The sequence below is a fragment of the Bombina bombina genome, chromosome 5 (assembly GCF_027579735.1).
Source record: "Bombina bombina isolate aBomBom1 chromosome 5, aBomBom1.pri, whole genome shotgun sequence".
NCBI lineage: Eukaryota > Metazoa > Chordata > Amphibia > Anura > Bombinatoridae > Bombina > Bombina bombina.
The window spans coordinates 1,091,812,029-1,091,833,397 of record NC_069503.1 but is presented as its reverse complement, the minus strand read 5'-3'; positions in this window follow the sequence as shown (position 1 = coordinate 1,091,833,397).

Genomic DNA, 21,369 nt, shown 5'->3' with positions numbered 1-21,369 from the left:
ACATGAAATGTGTATTAAAGAGAGAAAAGATGTGTTTGAATAATAAAACAATAAAAAAAAATGCTCTAGCATGAAATGGAAGGATAGCACTGAATATTGAAATAATTTAAGGGCAGATTACAAGTGGAGCGCAAAATATCACTTTCCCTAATGTGCGCTGGTATTACAAGTTGAGCGCAATGTGAACGCAAGCTCGCATCAATCCAAGAAACAGGCAAAAGTCAGTACACAAACTGGCAAAGAGGTATCGACGCAAAAACATCATCAAAATTCAGGAAGGCGATTGACAACACACAGTTAAAATGGTATGAAAATAGAAAGACAAATCTCTAGGTTTAAAAAACAATCCAGTTAAAAAAATCCAAGTACAGCAAACAGAAATCATAGCACCCACAGGAAGTTATCCAATAAACAGGCTCAGAAAAGAGGAAATCCATTGTATTTATAGACTGAGATCATTGCTGATTTGCCACAGCTGGCAGAAGGGTGGAACTGTCAGGGTTTTTCCCCTGCTTTGTTTGCCATGTGCTGCTGGCAGCCATTTTACTCACCTCTCTTGCTGACTCTGGTGCCTAGTGTTTAATGCTGCTTATTTTCTGCCTGCCCTTTTATGGCCAGACTGGTGTACATCATCCATGTGAGACAGGTTGCAGTCTCAGAATTATGATGTCATCACTTATTATTTAAAGGGCCTCTGTTCAGTATGCTTTGCCCTTGCGTTGTCTCAGACCTGTTTGTGAGTTTCAGTTCCTGTATATTACATTGCTGTCTGACGTCCCTCCTGGTTCAGAAACCCTGGCTTGTTCCTGACTCTGCTGTTCTCCTTGTTCCTGATTCTGGCTCGTCTGACTACTCGCTTTGGCTCCTGACTCGGTTCGTCTGACTATTTGCTTTGGCTCCTGATTCAACTCGTCTGACTACCAGCTCTGGTTTTGACTCCTGGCTTGTTAATTTACTTGCGGACTATTTATAATTTTTTGTTATTAATAAAGGTATGATTATTTTTCTCATCTCAGTCTGATTCCTGGCACCCTGACATTACGCAAAGGCCATAAATCCTGATGGTGCTAATAATCCACCTTACCTGCCATCATTTCCAGGATGGATGAACAGGATCACCGCTTGGATCAATTTGCACTAGCCCTGCAAACCCTGCTGACTCACACTGCACATTTGGACCAAAGTGTCCCGCAAGTTATGGTTGCTCCTGTTTCCGCTGCTGTACCTAGTCCTACCAGGAGCATGTCTGGTTCTGCACCTATACCTCAGCGATATGGAAGTGATCCTATTCAGTGCAGAGGGTTTTTGAACCAGGTGTGCATTTACTTTGAGATGTTACCTCCTAAGGCGTTTCCCTCTGACAGAGCTAAGGTGGGATTTCTCATCTTGTTACTCTCTGACACAGCTCTTGCCTGGGCTAATCCCTTGTGGGAGACTAATAAACCTGTCATTTCAAATTACCCTGCATTTGTGGCCTCCTTTCAAAGGGTATTTGATGTTCGGGCTCGCTCCTTCTCTGCTGCTAAACGACTCATGTTCATTCAGCAAGGTACAAGATCTGTTGCTCAGTATGCCATTGAGTTCCGTACGCTTGCTGCAGACGTAGGTTGGGACAATGAAGCCCTTGTTGCCACTTTCTTTCATGGGCTCTCTGATGCAATTAAAGATGAAGTTGCTGCCAGAGATTTACCAGAGGATCTCAAGGCATTGGTGTATGTTTTGATCCTAATTGACATCAGACTCAGAGAGAGGCCCTCTTTAGAGGAGTGCTTGAAGAAGCCTCCTGTTCCATTGTCTCCTACGTGTTTGTTCCCACCCATGCCTCCCTCTCCTCCCATGCCTCCTGGTCCCGAGTCACCAGGTACTGCTGAGCCGACGCAGTTGGGATTCACGCGTCTCTCCATGGCGGAGAGGGCCTTTAGGAGGAGGGAGGGGCTCTGCCACTATTGTGGGTTAGAGGGACACCTTTTGAAGTCTTGTCCTACATGGCCGAGAAACGCTCATACCTAAGGTCCTGTTGGGGGCAGACCTTGGGTGGTTTATCCTTGTCCCCGGAAACCACTAAAGGAGATACCTTTGGTCACAGTTGTCCTTTCCTGGGTGGACTCCTCCATAGTCACCCAGGCTCTTGTTGACTCCGGTGATGCAGGCTATTTCATTGACAGTGCTTTTGCCTCGGTCCATTCTGCTTGCTATTGAGGCCATTGATGGCAGGCCCCTTCAGCCTGCACTTGTTACTCACAAAACCGCTCCGTTATCCATGGCTGTTGGGGCTCTCCATTTTGAAACCTTCCAGTTCTAGGTGATATATTATCAGCATGTTCCAGTTGTTCTGGGTTATCCCTGGCTACAAAAGCACAATCCCAGTGTCGACTGGCGCAGGTCCGAAATGTTGTTGTGGTCTCCGCAATGTATTTCCACTTGTCTTCGGAAGCCAGTTAAAGTCTTGTGCACTTCTTCGGTATCTCAATTGCCAGAGGAGTACCGAGAGTTCCTAGACAATTTTTACAAGGTGGAGCCGGTACGTTGCCTCCTCACTGGTCTTACAATTGTGCCATAGACCTGCAACCCGGAGCCAATCCTCCTCAGGGCCGGGTTTACCCTCTGTCTGTTGTGGAGAATTGTGCTATGGAGGAGAAGTATGTTGCCAATGCTCTGTCATGGGGGATCGTCTGCAAATCCTGCTCTCATGCAGGGGCTGGCTTCTTCTTTGTGAAGAAAAAGGGTGGCGAGTTAAGACCATGCATCGATTATAGGGGTCTTAATTGTCTTATCATTAAGAATGCTTACCCTATTAAGCTCATTACGGAACTATTTCACCACCTCAAGGGAGCTATGGTCTTTTCTAAACTTGATTTGAGAGGAGTGTACAATCTCGTTAGGATCAAGGAGGGCCACGAATGGAAAAAAGCATTTAACACCAGGAGCAGGCATTATGAGTATCTTGTAATGTCCTTTGGCCTATGTAATGCTCCTGCTGTTTTCCAGGAATTTATTAATGATGTCCTACGAGATATGTTGCCACAGTGTGTTGTGGTGTATTTAGACAATATCCTGATACACTCACCCACACTTGAGGCTCATCGTTCTGATGTTACATGGGTCCTTCAGAGACTACGTGAGAACGGACGGTTTTTAAAACTTGAGAAATGTGAGTTCCATCAGACTCAAGTAACCTTCCTAGGTTATGTTATATCCATTGCAGGGTTCTCCATGGATCCTGACAAGTTGTCTGCAGTTCTGCAGTGGCCTCCCCCAGTTGGTCTTCGGTCTATTCAACGTTTTTTGGGGTTCGCCAATTACTATAGAAAGTTTATTAAAAACTTTTCTTCCTTGGTCAAACCTATCACAGACATGACCCGTAAAGAGAATGATCCATTTCATTTGTCACCTACTGCCATTAAGGCCTTTGATAGTCTTAAGACTGCCTTTGCTGCCGCTCCAGTTCTGGATCATCCTAACCCTGTCCTGCCTTTCGTTCTTGAGTTCGATGCGTCTGAGACTGGAGTAGGTGACCTCTTGTCTCAACGTCCTACGCCTGACTGTTCTTTGCATCTGTGCTGTTTCTTCTCTAACAAATTGTCTTCAGCAGAGTGCAATTATGAAATCAGCGACTGGGAATTACTGGCCATAATTTTGGCACTCAAGGAATGAAGGCAGCTTCTCGAGGGTACTAACGTACCAGTGCTCATTCTTACTGACCACAAGAATTTAAGTTATCTATCTGAAGCAAAAATGTTTGTCGCCCCGATAGGCCAGATGGGTGCTATTTTTGTATCGGTTTAATTATGTGGTCTCCTACTTGCCTGGTAATTAGAGTGTTAGGGCTGATGTCTTCTCTCTACAATTTTCGCCTCTTTCCAAGGAGGAGTCTGTACCTACTCCAGTTATACCTCCTGACCATATTTTGGCTACCATACGTACTAATTTGACTTTTCCCTTGGGGGAGGAGATCCTGACTGCACAAACCAATGCACCTCCTGAAAAACCTAGTGGTAAGTGTTTTGTTCCTGAGAATCTTCATACTCAACTTTTGCACACTTACCACTATCCTAAAGCTGCAGGTCACTCAGGCAAGAACCAAATGATTTGGTCTGTCACTCGACAATTCTGGTGGCCAGGTCTTTGTTCTGATGTTGCTGCATATGTTGCCTCCTGCTCAGTTTGTGCACAGAATAAGACTCCTCTATGTCTTCCTGTGGGTCTTCTTCAACCTATTGCTAATGGTGAGTGTCCTTAGACACATCTTTCCATGGACTTCATTGTCGAGCTCCCTGTTTCCAATGGCAATACTGTTATCCTTATGGTGGTTGACAGTTTTCTAAAATGTCACATTGCATTCCCTTGAATAAGCTGCCTACCGCTCAGGAGCTTGCTTCAATATTTGCCCAGGAGGTCTTCCGTTTACATGGGTTACCCAAGGAGATATTGTCGGACCGGGGTAGCCAGTTTGTCTCCAGATTTTGGCATTCCTTTTGTGCTCAAATGGGGATCCAGCTTTCCTTCTCCTTGGCATATAACCCTCAATCCACTGAACTGTTACCTTGGGCAGAGTTTGCTCGCAATAGTGCTATTAATGCTTCCTCCATGTTATCTCCGTTCATGGCGAATTATGGGTTTCAACCATGCTTGTTGCCCGATTCATTCATGTCTCAGGGTATTCTGGCTTTGAAGGAACATCTCCGGCAAATTCGTTCCACGTGGGTGCAGATTCAGGATTGCCTTCATCGTTCTATGCAGCACCAGTTCCAGGCTGATCGTAGGCCCGCACCTTCCTACCAGGTTGGTGAGAAAGTTTGGCTGTCCTCCCACAACTTGAACCTTTGTGTGCCTTCCCATAAACTGGCTCCCCGTTATGTTGGTCCTTTTCAAATACTCCAACGAGTCAATCCTGTGGCCTACACTCTTGACCTTCCTCCAGCAATGCGCATCTCCAATGTTTTTCATGTCTCCTTCTTGAAACCATTGGTTTGTAATCAGTTTACCACTGTGTTGCCTTGTCCACGTCCTATCTCTTGCTGACTCTGGTGTATAGTGTGTGATGCTGCTTATTTCCTGCACACCATTTTATGGCCACGCTGGTGTACATCATCCATGTGAGACAGGTTGCAGTCTCAGAATTGTTATATCATCACTTATTATTTAAAGGGCCTCTGTTCAGTATGTTTTGCCCTTGCGTTGTCTCAGACCTGTTTGTGAGTTTCAGTTCCTGTGTATTACATGGCTGTCTGACGTCCCTCCTGGTTCCTGATCCCTGGCTTGTTCCTGACTCTGCTGGTCTCCTTGTTCCTGATTCCTGCTCATCTGACTTCTTGCTTTGGCTCCTGACTCTGCTCGTCTGACTACCAGCTCTGGTTTTGACTCCTGGCTTGTTATTTGACTTGTGGACTTTTTATTATTTTTTGTTATCAATAAAGGTGTGATTATTTTTGCACTTTTCATCTCACCCTGACAGGAACTTAAGAGTCCAAAAACAGAAAGAACTGGTTTGAAAATATCTGAGCTAAAAAGTAAAGCCTACCAGTGTCACGTTGGTGCTCAGTAACATTGTAGACCCTGGTTCAATCCTCTCATTGGGCATCAGACCTAAACAGAGGAAAATGAATGCAAGCAGCAAAGCACTATCACTGCTTGAAAACAGACACAGACACAGAGACAACCATCTCCATTAATATATATATATATATATACATATATATATATACATGAATTGAGCTGCTTGTACAATCTACTTTCATTGTGCTGTATCTTTGTGTTCTGAGACTTTCTTCTGTACTGTGATTTTGGGTTTTATGGAACTTTTTTATTTTGGCAGTTTGTACTACTGGTTTAAATGGCTTCTGTATTTTAGACATTCCCCTAACAATTTGCATTTATACTTGAGTCTAAGAACTAAGATATTTACTATTTTTAATTGTTTTTTCAATTTATATGTCTCTTGGTTTGACTAGGTTTTTCTTGAGATGTTCCCCCTCCCTAATAATTTTTTTTTATTCTGACTATTGGTTTCACTAGCTGTTGCTTGAGATATTACACCGACAACTTGGATTAATATTGTATCTTTCTAACGGCTCAATTTAGAGTTCTGCGGCCAAAGGGGTGCGTTAGCTACGCTGGCTTTTTTTCGCCCGCACCTTTTAAATGCCGCTGGTATTTAGAGTTCACAGAAGGGCTGCGTTAGGCTCCAAAAAGGGAGCGTATAGCATATTTACCGCCACTGCAACTCTAAATTCCAGCGGTGCTTACGGATGCGGACAGCTTCAAAAACGTGCTCGTGCACGATTTCCCCATAGGAAACAATGGGGCTGTTTGAGCTGAAAAAAAGCAGCGTTCAGCTCCTAACGCAGCCCCATTGTTTTCTATGAGGAAACACTTCCTTAGTCTGCACCTAACACCCTAACATGTACCCAGAGTCTAAACACCCTTAGCCTTACACTTATTAACCCCTAATCTGCCACCCCCGCTATCGCTGACCCCTGCATATTATTATTAACCCCTAATCTGCCGCTCCGTACACCGCCGCAACCTACGTTATCCCTATGTACCCCTAATCTGCTGCTCCTAACACCGCCGACCCCTATATTATATTTATTAACCCCTAATCTGCCCCCCACAACGTCGCCTCCACCTACCTACAATTATTAACCCCTAATCTGCCGACCGGATCTCACTGCTACTCTAATAAATGTATTAACCCCTAAAGCTAAGTCTAACCCTAACACTAACACCCCCCTAAGTTAAATATAATTTAAATCTAACAAAATAAATTAATTCTTATTAAATAAATTATTCCTATTTAAAGCTAAATACTTACCTGTAAAATAAACCCTAATATAGCTACAATATAAATTATAATTATATTGTAGCTATTTTAGGATTAATATTTATTTTACAGGCAACTAATTATTTTAACCAGGTACAATAGCTATTAAATAGTTAATAACTATTTAATAGTTACCTAGTTAAAATAATTATAAAATTACCTGTAAAATAAATCCTAACCTAAGTTACAATTAAACCTAACACTACACTATCAATAAATAAATTAAATAAACTACCTACAATTACCTACAATTAAACCTAACACTACACTAGCAATAAATTAATTAAATACAATACCTACAAATAAATACAATTAAATAAACTAACTAAAGTACAAAAAATAAAAAAGAACTAAGTTACAAAAAATAAAAAAATATTTACAAACATTGGAAAAATATTACAACAATTTTAAACTAATTACACCTACTCTAAGCCCCCTAATAAAATAACAAAGACCCCCAAAATAAAAAAATGCCCTACCCTATTCTAAAATTAAAATAGAAAAGCTCTTTTACCTTACCAGCCCTGAAAAGGGGCCTTTGCGGGGCATGCCCCAAAGAATTCAGCTCTTTTGCCTGTAAAAAAAACACATACAATACCCCCCCCCAACATTACAACCCACCACACACATACCCCTAATCTAACCCAAACCCCCCTTAAATAAACCTAACACTAATCCCCTGAAGATCTCCCTACCTTGTCTTCACCACACCTGGTTCACCGATTCGTCCTGGCTCCGACGTCTTCATCCAAGCCCAAGCGGGGGGCTTAAGATGTCCATGATCCGACTGAAGTCTTCATACAAGCCGGAGCTGAAGAGGTCCATGATCGGGCTGAAGTCTTCATCCAAGCGGGAGCTGAAGAGGTCCATGATCGGGCTGAAGTCTTCATCCAAGAGGGAGCTGAAGAGGTCCATGATCGGGCTGAAGTCTTCTATCAAGCGGCATCTTCAATCTTCTTTCTTCTGGATCCATGGTCATCCCGCCGACGTGGAACATCCATCTTCACCGACGACTTCCCGACGAATGACTTCAGCCCGATCATGGACCACTTCATCTCCGGCTTGGATAAAGACTTCAGTCGGATCATGGACATCTTAAGCCCCCCGCTTGGGCTTGGATGAAGACGTCGGAGCCAGGACGAATCGGTGAACCCGTGTGGTGAAGACAAGGTAGGGAGATCTTCAGGGGCTTAGTGTTAGGTTTATTTAAGGGGAGTTTGGGTTAGATTAGAGGTATGTGGGTGGTGGGTTGTAATGTTGGGGGGGTATTGTATGTTTTTTTTTTTACAGGCAAAAGAGCTGAATTCTTTGGGGCATGCCCCGCAAAGCGCCCTTTTTAGGGCTGGTAAGGTAAAAGAGCTTTTCTATTTTAATTTTAGAATAGGGTAGTGCATTTTTTTATTTTGGGGGTCTTTGTTATTTTATTAGGGGGCTTAGAGTAGGTGTAATTAGTTTAAAATTGTTGTAATATTTTTCTAATGTTTGTAAATATTTTTTTATTTTTGTAATTTAGCTCTTTTTTATTTTTTGTACTTTAGGTAGTTTATTTAATTGTATTTATTTGTAGGTATTGTATTTAATTAATTTATAGTTAGTGTAGTGTTAGGTTTAATTGTAGGTAATTGTAGGTAGTTTATTTAATTTATTTATTGATAGTGTAGTGTTAGGTTTAATTGTAACTTAGGTTAGGATTTATTTTACAGGAAATTTTATAATTATTTTAACTAGGTAGCTATTAAATAGTTATTAACTATTTAATAGCTATTGTACCTGGTTAAAATAATTACAAAGTTGCCTGTAAAATAAATTTTAATCCTAAAATAGCTACAATATAATTATAATTTATAATGTAGCTATATTAGGGTTTATTTTACAGGTAAGTATTTAGCTTTAAATAGGATTAATTTATTTAATAAGAGTTAATTTATTTTGTTAGATAAAAATTATATTTAACTTAGGGGGGTGTTAGGGTTAGGGTTAGAATTAGCTTTAGGGGTTAAAAAATGTATTAGAGTAGCGGTGAGCTCCGGTCGGCAGATTAGGGGTTAATGCTTGAAGTTAGGTGTCAGCGATGTTAGGGAGGGCAGATTAGGGGTTAATACTATTTATTATAGGGTTATTGAGGCGGGAGTGAGGTGGATTAGGGGTTAATACATTTATTATAGTAGCAGCGCGGTCCGGTCTGTAGATTAGGGGTTAATAAGTGTAGGTAGGTAGCGGCGACATTGGGGGCGGCAGATTAGGGGTTAATAAATATTATGTAGGTGTCGGCGATGTTAGGGGCAGCAGATTAGGGGTACATAGCGATAACGTAGGTGGCGGCGGTGTGCGTCGGCAGATTAGGGGTTAAAAATTTTAATAGAGTGGCGGCGATGTGGGGGGGCCTCGGTTTTGGGATACATAGGTAGTTTATGGGTGTTAGTGTACTTTAGAGCACAGTAGTTAAGAGCTTTATAAACTGGCGTTAGCCCACAAAGCTCTTAACTACTGACTTTTTTCTGCGGCTGGAGTTTTGCCGTTAGAATTCTAACGCTCACTTCAGCCAAGACTCTAAATACCGGCGTTAGAAAGATCCCATTGAAAAGATAGGATACGCAAATGGCGTAGGGGGATCTGAGGTATGGAAAAGTCGCGGCTGGAAAGTGAGCGTTAGACCCTTTCCTGACTGACTCCAAATACCGGCGGGCGGTAAAAACCAGCGTTAGGAGCCTCTAATGCTGGTTTTGACGGCTACCGCCCAACTCTAAATCTAGCCGTTAGTTTTTCTGACTTTCACTATTTGACAGTGTTTCCTCTACTTCCCTATTTATAAGTATATTAGAAAGTGGGGTCTCTCAGCCATTGATTCCAGCTCACTGACATTTTTGAAATTACAGCATTTCCACCTGACGCTGGTGAAGATATATGCCCAATATCATGTTGGAATAAAAAACCTAACTTTGGTCATCCATAGTATAAACTTCCATTTTTCAATGTATTACTCCCCAAAATTAAATTACAATTGGGTAGATACTTTGTTAGATACATTGATGATAATTTTTCAGAAGATTGGCTGCTTAGGAAAAATAACAAATTGAACAACATCCTACAGTCCAATGAAATGAGCAGGGAAAGAGACAAAATATCAAAATTATGCCAGAGAAACCATAAAACCTTAGAGGTCATATTCTGAAGTGGTCAAAAACATTTAACTCTACAAACAACAGGTGTTACATCTGCAACTTCCCAAGTGTTGGGGATAAGTAGGTTTACAATAATATGAAGAATCATACCTATGACAGAGAGAATTGACATCCCTGACAAAATAGCTATTTCAAAAGGTTTATAATATTTATAATTACCAGTCTCCACGATTACATATCTAGTTTCCAAATAATAAAGAAGGACAGGATAACTTATTAAGGAGTGTCAGTCCCATTTAATCAACTGTGTGTGTGTGTCAATAAAAGTACTTAGTAGGCAGGTATCATTTGCTCTCCTTCAATACAATAAGGAGAGGTATAGATTATTTATCAAATCAGAGGATATCCAATATTTGAACTGGTTTTACACCATAAAAAACAGGGGATTCTGGCAATGCTTGTAATAAAGCTACATAACAAACAAAGAGGGTGATGCTGTTGTTGAGTAGGCAGTTTCTAATAATAATAACAATTCTAATGTATGATTACAGAAGCCTTTGTGAATTGGAGGTGCTGTAATAATTATTGGGATACCCATTATAAAAGTATAACAATATTAAAAAGATATTCAAATCTAAATAACAAGGCTAACAAGGCTTTTTTTTCTAACGCTACCTTAAGCCAACGCTGGTATTACAATTTTTTTTAAACCTGGTGTTAGCCGCAAAAAGGTGAGCGTAGAGCAAAATTTAGCTCCACATCTCACCTCAATAACAGCGTTGCTTACGGTAGCGGTAAGCTAGCTAAACGTGCTCGTGCACGATTTCCCCATAGGAAACAATGGGGCTGAGCTGGCTGGAAAAAAACCTAACACCTGCAAAAAAGCAGCGTCCAGCTCTTAATGCAGCCCCATTGATTATTATGGGAAAATAAAAAATATGTCTACACCTAACACCTTAACATGAACCCTGAGTCTAAACACCCCTAATCTTACACTTATTAACCCCTAATCTGCTGCCCTGACATCGATGCCACCTACATTATATAATTAACCCCTAACCTGACGCTCCGGACACCGCCGCCACCTACATTATCCATATGAACCCCTAATATACTGCCCCCAACATCGCCGCCACCTACATTATACTTATAAACCCCTAATCTGCCGCCCCAAATGTCGCCGCCACCTACCTACAATTATTAACCCCAATGTAACAGCTTGGATTAAGCCGTCTGGAGGACCTCTTCTGCCCCAATTGGATGAAGACTTCTGCCGTATGGAGGACCACTTGTGCCCAGCTGGGTGAAGACGGCTCAAGGTAGGGAGATCTTCAGGGGGTTAGAGTTAGTTTTTTTTAAGGGGGGATTGGGTGGGTTTTAGAGTAGGGGTGTGTGGGTGGTTGGTTTTAATGTTGGGGGGGTATTGTATTTTTCTTTTACAGGTAAAAGAGCTGATTACTTTGGGGCAATGCCCTCAAAAGGCCCTTTTAAAGGCTATTTGTAATTTAGTACAGGGTAGGGAAATTTTATTATTTTCGGGGGCTTTTATATTTTATTAGGGGGATTAGATTAGGTGTAATTAGTTTAAAATTATTGTAATTCTTTTTTATTTTCTGTAATTTAGTGGGGTTTTTTGTACTTTTGTTTATTGAATTTAATTGTAATTAATTGTAGGTAGTTTAGGTAATTTATTTAATGATAGTGTAGTGTTAGGTGTAATTGAAACTTAGGTTAGGATTTATTTTACAGGTAATTTTGAACTTATTTTAGCTAGGTAGTTATTAAATAGTTAATAACTATTTAATAACTATTGTACCTAGTTAAAATAAATACAAAGTTGCCTGTAAAATAAATATAAATCCTAAGCTAGCTACAATGTAACTATTAGTTATATTGTAGCTAGCTTAGGGTTTATTTTATAGGTAAGTATTTAGTTTTAAATAGGAATAATTTATTTAATTATGTTAAATTAATTTCGTTTAATTACGTTTAATTTAAATTATATTTAAGTTAGGGGGGTTAGACTTAGGGTTAGACTTAGGTTTAGGGGTTAATAAATTTATTATAGTAGCGGCGACGTTGGGGTCGGAAGGTTAGGGGTTAATAAATGTAGGTAGGTGTCAGCGACATTGGGGGGCAGATTAGGGGTTAATAAAATGTAACTAGTGTTTGCAAGGCGGGAGTGCGGCGGTTTAGGGGTTAATACATTTATTAAAGTGGCGGTGATGTCCGGTCGGCAGATTAGGGGTTAATAATTGTAGGTAGGTGGCGGCTACATTGGGGACGGCAGATTGGGGGTTAATAAATATAATGTAGGTGTCGGCGATGTTAGGGGCAGCAGATTAGGGGTTCATAGGCATAATGTAGGTGGCGGCGATGTCCGGTCGGCAGATTAAGGGTTACATTTTTTTATTATAGTGTTTGCAATGTGGGGGGGGCCTCGGTTTAGGGGTTAATAGGTAGTTTATGGATGTTAGTGTACTTTTGAGCACTTTAGTTAAGAGTTTTATGTTCCGGTGTAAGCCCATAAATCTCTTAACTACTGACTTTTAAATGCAGTCAAAGTCTTGACAGGAGAAGGTCTACCGCTCACTTCTTCCAAGACTCGTAATACCAGCGTTAGGCAAATCCCATTAAAAAGATAGGATACGCAATTAATGTAAGGGGATTTGCGGTAGCCTCGAGTCGCAGAAGAAAAGTGAGCGGTGAGCCTCTACCTGTCAGACTCGTAATACCAGCATTAGGTAAAAAGCAGGGTTGGGACCTCTCAACGCTGCTTTTTAAGGCTAACGCAAAACTTGTAATCTCAGTGTTGGTTTTCCTACAGAAAGAAAGTTACTGCACATGTACTGGAATGCAGTAAGCACTAGGGGCAAGACCACATATGTTGCATACTTTTTGGCGCAACTGCTGAAACCCATGTCACCAGCAAGTTCACCTTGCACATCAGGTGAATCACATAACACACAACTCAATATGATAGATGGTTGTAAGTCGGAAAAACTGGCAAGGTTCAAAAATGTGTGCATCTACACATTTCTGGTGTCTCCAGTAAGTTACGCCAGTATATTGCACGTGTAACTAAAAAATAAAGAGTAATGTATTTTGTTTTACAGACTTGCAGTATTTTAGTAAGAGTATTTAGCCCTTTGTCATTTTGCTGCAGGGATAAACTCCACTTTACACTTTGCCCAACCTGCATCACATGGTAGTGAGAGCCAATCCGATGCTGGCAGTTTCAGAGACTTCCTGGGAGGAGAGTTTTAGTCAGGGCTGTTCAGAGCTCCTGAAAGATGTGTGATTCTGCCTGGGATGTTAAAGGTTGCATCCAGGACCCTGCATGCTGTCGCAGTAAGAAGCAGCTACCTTGGAACTATAGTAAGCTCTCATTTCAGACTGTCAGCACTCAAGTGGGAAGAAAGTAGGAAGAGGACCAGGCCTTTTCAAGAACATTCCACAGGAGGATTCAGGTAGTGAAACAGTTACACATATCCCTCACACTAAACAGATATTTGAAACTTACTAAGGGCCCCAATGTGCACCACCACATGGGACTTTATTTAGCAGTGTATTCTGGGAAAAAGGGTACCCTGCAAAGTGTGGGACTGTTATGTTATCTATATATACAGTATCTCACAAAAGTGAGTACACCCCTCACATTTTTGTAAATATTTTATTATAACTTTTCATGTGACAACACTGAAGAAATGACACTTTGCTACAATGTAAAGTGTTGAGTGTACAGCCTGTATAACAGTGTAAATTTGCTGTCCCCTCAAAATAACTCAACATACAGCCATTAATGTCTAAACCATTGGCAACAAAAGTGAGTACACCCCTAAGTAGGAATGTCCAAATTGGGCCCAATTAGCCATTTTCCCTCTCCGGTGTCATGTGATTTGTTAGTGTTACAAGGTCTCAGGTGTGAATAGGGAGAAGGTGTGTTCAATTTAGTATTATCGCTCGCACACTCTCTCATACTGATCACTGGAAGTTCAAAATGGCACCTCATGGCAAACAACTCTCTGAGGATCTAAAAAAAGAATTGTTGCTCTACATAAAGATGGCCTAGGCTATATGAAGATTGCCAAGACCCTGAAACGGAGCTGCAGCACGGTGGGCAAGACCATACAGCGGTTTCACAGGACAGATTCCATTTAGAAATGTGTGGCGGCAACCAGGTGAGGAGTACAAAGACAAGTGTGTCTTGCCTACAGTCAAGTATCATGGTGGGAGTGTCATGGTCTGGGCCTGCATGAGTGCTGCCAGCACTGGGGAGCTACAGTTCATTGAGGGAACCATGAATGCCAACATGTACTGTGAAATACTGAAGCAGAGCATGATCCCCTCCCTTCGGAGACTGGGCCACAGGGCACTATTCCAACATGATAACAACCCCAAAAACAGCTCCAAGACGACCACTGCCTTGCTAAAGAAGCAGAGGGAAAAGGTGATGGACTGGCCAAACATGTCTCCAGACATAAACCCTATTGAGCATCTGTGGGGCATCCTCAAACGGAAGGTGGGGGAGCACAAGGTCTCTAACATCCACCAGCTCCATGATGTCATCATGGAGGACTGGAAGAGGACTCCAGTGGCAACCTGTGATGCTCTGGTGAACTCCATGCCTAAGAGGGTTAAGGCAGTGCTGGAAAATATTGGTGGCCACACAAAATATTGACACTTTGGGCCCAATTCGGATAGTTCCACTTAGGGGTGTACTTACTTCTGTTGCCAAATGTTTAGACATTAATGGCTGTGTGTTGAGTTATTTTGAGGGGACAGCAAATGTACACTGTTTTACAGGCTGTACACTCACTACTTTACATTGTAGCAAAGTGTCATTTCTTCAGTGTTGTCACATGAAAAGATATAATAAAATATTTAAAAAAATGTGAGGGGTGTACTCACTTTTGTGAGCTACTGTATGTCATTCTATTTGCCTTTAAATATATTCTGTGTTATTATCTGCTTGTTTTATTATTGCATGTTGTGGGGAACTCATTGTCTCAGTGTTGTGGGTTCTTTGAGAATTGTTATCACTGAGTGGAGGCACTGTACGTTACATTAATCAAGATGTTCAAAAAGAATGCCAGCACATGGATACAAAGTAGATACATTTATTATAGACCTTAAAATTGCGACGTTTTGGGGTGACCACCCTTAATCATGCAATGTATACAAACATCTTGCAGTGCAATATTTAAACCCTTTAGGTATTGGCGCCAATTCTGTGAAACACTATGTGCATGGCGCCATATACTGGACAACCATAATTGTTACATACTGCTTATTTGTATCAAAAATAAAAACATAGTATTCAAGGCAAATTAGAAAGTTACATGTGGACCTACTATACAATATAAACTTGAACAAAAGGATTCATTATTTTAAGGGCATACAGATAACATGGCCAATATTGATATTCTTAACAGTGTAATTTTAAAATATGAGCCAATTAAATAGTTAACAATTTGATAGATGCATATACTCTCTATGGTGTAACAAACTTATTTTCTATGATATGCTTTGTCAGCATCAAATGTAAAATACCTTAAATACATAACCAAATAAAGAAAGCAATACATAAAAATCGAATAAAGAAAGCAATACATAAAAATTGAATAAAGAAAGCAATACATAAAAATCGAGATTATCATTAACTAAAGCAAGCGAGATCAAAATCTCGGTTTAACCCCTTAGGTGTCATGGTCTCCATTTTGAAGATCCACCACATCTCTCTTTGCTTAAGTAATGTTTCTCTATCAGAACCATTTCTAGGGGCTTGTACATGCTCTATTATTTGCCAACGAAGTTGACTAATATTGTGGTTTTTATCAATGTAATGCTTAGATAGAGGTGCTTCCACATTTTTATTTCTGATGTTACTTCTATGTTGGCTAATTCGGTCTCTTATTTTTTGGGTAGTCTCTCCCAAGTATACAAGGGAGCATGAGCATTTAATTAGATATACTACAAATCTAGTTTCACAAGTGTGGAAACCCTGTATATCATATCTTTTCCCACTATGTGGGTGAAAGAAATGAGGACCTTTTATTACAGAACTACAGCTCATGCACCCTAAACACGGATAGGTACCTTGTCTTTTACTGCCCAATAGAGTTTGTCTGAGTCCCTTAGTGGGCCCTATGTCTGTTCTGACCAGATGGTCTCTTATGTTCTTCACACGTCGATAGGCCATTAAGGGAGGATCCTGTAATGATTTAATATGAGGGTTACAGTTCTTTAAGACATACCAGTTCTTCCTGATTATTTTACCAATTTTGTCCCTGTAAGGGCTATATTGTGAGACAAAAGCCATTCTATCATTCTTATTTTTCTGACAAGCTGAGGTCTTATTTGGATTCTGGATTTCTTTTAATTTCTTGTTAATAAGGTGTGTGGGATACCCACGTACAGTAAATTTATTCTGCATCTGCTATAATCTGAAATTTCTGTCTGTCTCCTCACTAACAATCCTTTGCACACGTAAGAGTTGACTCTTAGGGAGTGACTCCAATAGCTTTTTAGGATGAAAACTATCGAATCTCAGCATAGAATTCCTGTCTGTTTCTTTTACAAATAGATCGAATTTTAAGCAATTATCACCCTTAATCATTTTGGTGTCAAGAAATGTGACCGATTCCTCACTATGAGTGACAGTAAAATATAAATCCCTTACCTCCGAATTGAGTTCAGAAACAAATTTCTCCAGGGATCCAATGTCGCCCCACCATACGCCAAACACATCATCTATATAGCGAAGCCAAACCGCTCCATACAATTCTAATGTATGGAAAAAAAAAGGGAACAGGCGCAGCCACGACTCAAAGCTTCAATTTATTCAATACACATTTAAAACAGACATGATTGCACTTACAAAATAATAGTAGAAATAATGCCTTAAAACTCCACACCACTCCGTGCTTATTTGAGGCAGTCTCCTCAAGGCAAATGGAATAGTTAATTGTCTTTTCTCCGTGCGGGTGTTTGCTAGTCCACTGACTTTGAGAGGATGCCTTCAATAATAGGATGGAGGGCATCGGGTGAAAAGTCTTTTGTTGAATAGCTTTTTAATCTTACTCCCTGTAGGCTAGGACAACAAACAACTCTTGTGTGTGCTTGGTTAAGCCAATCTCCAATGATTTTTTCATTTTATGGTCGGTGATATCTTTAAAGACCTTTCGACAAGTTTTTTTCACTGCAAATTGCAATTGCCACAGCTTGCATAAAATGTGCGTCACCGCTCCAAATCTTACTTTTTAATGCCAATTGCAATTGCCACAGCTTGCACAACAGTTAATAAAATGTGCGTCACCTCTCCAAATCTGATTTAAAATGGCTACAAACTGCAAGTCCCTTTTGTCCCTGCTTTTCAACAAAAAATTCCAGGAGTAAGACGAAAATTTGATAGAAGTAAATTTGAAAATGTTTTAAAATGACATGCACTTTCTGAATCATGAAAAGAAAAATTGTGGGTTTCAAGTCCTTTTATGTCTAAACTTGAGGATTTTCCAGTCCTGAAAACTCAAAGAGCACATGTCAGGCTTGATAAGCCTAACCTCACCACACAAATTTCCCTAATTTTCAGTTTATCTTGTCTTTTCTGCTGAAGACATAACATGGAGATTTTTTTAAACACAAAACAGTGTTAAGTACATTGAAAAACAACTGCAGCAAACACAATGTTAATCTGTCCTAAGAATGGTCAAACACTGATGATATGTTTGTCTATTGGAAGACTGCAGAAAATATTTTAATTATTAGAAGTCAAGTTAGTTTTAAGTAATTATTTTAATTCTAGCAAATATTTATTATGCCTACACCAAAAAAAACATTTTTTCCATTTTCAGGATTGAATTCGTTTTTTTTTTATGAGACAGCTTTTAAATCAGAATTTTATTAAGTTATTTGAGCATATTCCTACTACTGAATACCATATTCAGAGCAGAGAATACTTAAAATCCATTGAACATGTACAAATATATTTCTTTTCATTTCACAATACATTGTTGAGTTCTTCCAATTACACTAGCTCCAATCTCATGTAACTATATCTTTCAACTTTAATTCAATTTGAGAATATGTGCACTTTATGCAACCTTAACAAGGTGATACCTTTGAAATCCATGTGATAATATCTACATTTGGGAAGATAAGCTGCATTGCAATGAACTGTAGTAAAATATTCTTTAGAAAATGAAATTGTTTCATAGCAACAAACCTGAATGTGTTACATTCTCTCTCTTTCATCTCTAACAAGTTAGCTAGCTTCATGTGTAGTACGCTGCTTTTAGTTTAATGCAGGATGTCAGAAAAGAAGATATATATATTTCTGGCTATATATGAATGTTATATTGATGGAAAGACAAAACCAATGGGAATTTGAACTAAGAAAGAGAAATCAATTATGTTCAAACTCTACTTGTACTTATGCTTTTTAGATTATTATTTTTTTCTTTTTAATTTTACTTTGCTTTTTGTGAATCTATTGACTTGGGTCTAAAGGGACTTTAAGCAATGAACATGATTTAATTTGTCAGCTTTTATAGCATTTACAGTCTACAGGGGATAATATGAGGAATATACAATCCCTGTTCTAGACATGCACAAAGTCAGAACTTAATGTGATTGTAAAGTTGGGGCTTCTCAATCACTTCTGTAAGTAGCATTTGTTCAATATTGTTAGTATATGACTAGGTTACAAAATGATTATTTGTTATTATCTTAGCAGTAACCTCCAATAAAATGTTGTATATATTATCTCAGCAGTTGCCAAACAATAAAATGTATATACGTAACAATATATTTATTGAAATCAATATTTATTCCTTATTTCTAGATTAGTTACCTTTATAGACACCTTGAATTATATTTATAGAAACTAGATTATGAACCAATTATATGTCTATGCTGTTACAATATTCTTTACAAAGCATACGAAAATATATCTCCAACATTAACCTTACTCACAATGAATCACATTAAAATACCCCAAATTATAATACCAGAATAGTCTATAATTAGCCAATAACTCTAATGCTGAACTTATAACCATCAGAGAAATTGTATATTATTAACACAATAGTTAATTTATATGCAATTTCTAAGAGATTTCACAATAAGTAACATTGACTTATAAATATAAAAGTACAAATTCTTTTCTAGCAAATAAAATGATTTAGCATTGATATGACTCGTTCTAAACTGCACAGGACTATGAATATAAACTTAAAATACCAAATCTCCCTTTGAATCACCAGCTTCAATTAAACTATAGCAATTACATTTGATTTAAATATGATATATACAGGTAGCACTCAGTTTACGCCGGGGTTAGGTTCCAGAAGGAATGGTTGTAAATCGAAACCGTTGTAAATTGAAACCCAGTTTATAATGTAAGTAAATGGGAAGTGAGGGAGATAGGTTCCAGGCCCCTCTCAAAATTGTCATAAGTAACACCTAATACATTATTTTTAAAGCTTTGAAATGAAGACTTTAAATGCTATACAGCATTATAAACCTAATAAAATAATCACACAACATATAATTAAACTAATTTAAATAAACAAAAACATTTGATAAACAGCATTATAAACCTAATAAAATAATCACACAACACAGACTTCACTTGCATTTTTCTGCAAACAGTTCTTTCTATGCATTCCAATCTGGACTGATTTATAGACAGGAAGATCTTGTTCCTTTGAAATCTGCTCGATAGCTCAGGTCTGGTTAAACTGATTAATTTCAGCTTGCTTGGCTTCGCTGCAACACAAGCGGACAGCTCCACCTACTGGCTATTTTAATAAATGCACTGCTTCTCAATGCTTTTCAATAGCAGTCACATGACTGGAAAAAAGGCTATTATTCTGAAATGGTGTAAATTGAACCATTGTAAAGCGAGGGCCACCTGTACTTAACAATCACGTATACTCTACAAAATAACCAGATGAGTGTTCAGCTTCCAGAGTTTCTTGTGGGTCATATAAGAATGATTTACTCCACTATTGCAAGGATACAGGCCTCAAATTATTATCTTTCTTAGTCTAGTAAATGTCCCAAAAGTGCAGAGAAGATACTTTGCACAAGTCTGTTTTTTTTCTCTCAGTCAAAGTGATTCTCCCTCGTTGAGTCTGTCTGTCTGACCTTGTCTAGTGTGTGTGTGTGTGTGACAAAATTTATCCAATGATAAACCACTCCTTTTCTTTAATAATTTCCACAGAATCGGATACGCCCTGACCGAAGCTTGTCCCTCATAGGTTATTTGGGAAATGGTTCCTTGAGCAGCCAAATACCTTTTGATTGCAATACCATTTTTATTCCATTGGGGGCAGCAGACAAAGAAAAGTGCTGCAGAAAATATAGATTCTAATATATATTTTTATCAAATGCCTATTATTGGATATTAATAAATTCATCTGGTCCACATATATGAGACTAATTAATACTATTCAATCTGAGTATTTTCATACTAAACATGAGGTATTTGAAAAAACTGCATTTAAATATCACATTTTCTATGAAAGGATTTAAAAGGACTACAAATACTTTTAGCATGGATCCAACCATTTTCTCAGTCTACAACTTCCATCTTAATATCACATACATACCTTGTGAGTGGCAGCCTGATGTAATTTCATATAGCTATCTTTACATTTGATTATTATCCCATATTAATATAAATATTGCATATCTGTATATCTCTTGCTGTGTGTATAAAACATATGGTATGATTTACAGTACCGATTACATATGCACTTATTAGATGTCTGAAAAATCTAAGAATATGTTATCCATTTTGAAACAAGTTGGTTAAACATTTTACATATGTGGTTATTTATTTAACATAGCAGACACTGTCTGATATAGTATATTTAGGCATTTCTCTCAGATACATTTATTTATACATATTATTTGGACAGTCTGAGGTACATATTAAATATTTGAAAATTACACAATTTCATTTTATTTGAAATTCTAACTTCTTTTAAAACCAAGATTTAAATTCTTATATGCTTTCAGCACTCACAGGGTTAAAGATGTTTCTCTGTTTTCTCCTGCTATTTTCCATTAAGATCTTTGTGTATTTGAACTCAGTATGGGACAATTTAACACCTAGATGATAAGGACTATAACCTCTGAGATTCAGCTAGCTTCAAAGATCACTTCAGACTGAGCGACTGCTCCTTCAGATAGGAAAACTCCTTATAAAGGCTTCCTTTAAAGTGGATAATTGAGGCATCCTGAGTTTACAAGTGTTTATTTCTTTGTTTCTGTGTTTCAAAACAAAGGTGGGGTTGATATCACCCATTCCAGCGTTTGTTCACAATGCAGCCAATTCATGCAGTAATAAAAATATGAATGGATTAATCAATATGATATTTGTGCCCATAGCTTCCAATGATATCTCACCTTTAACAT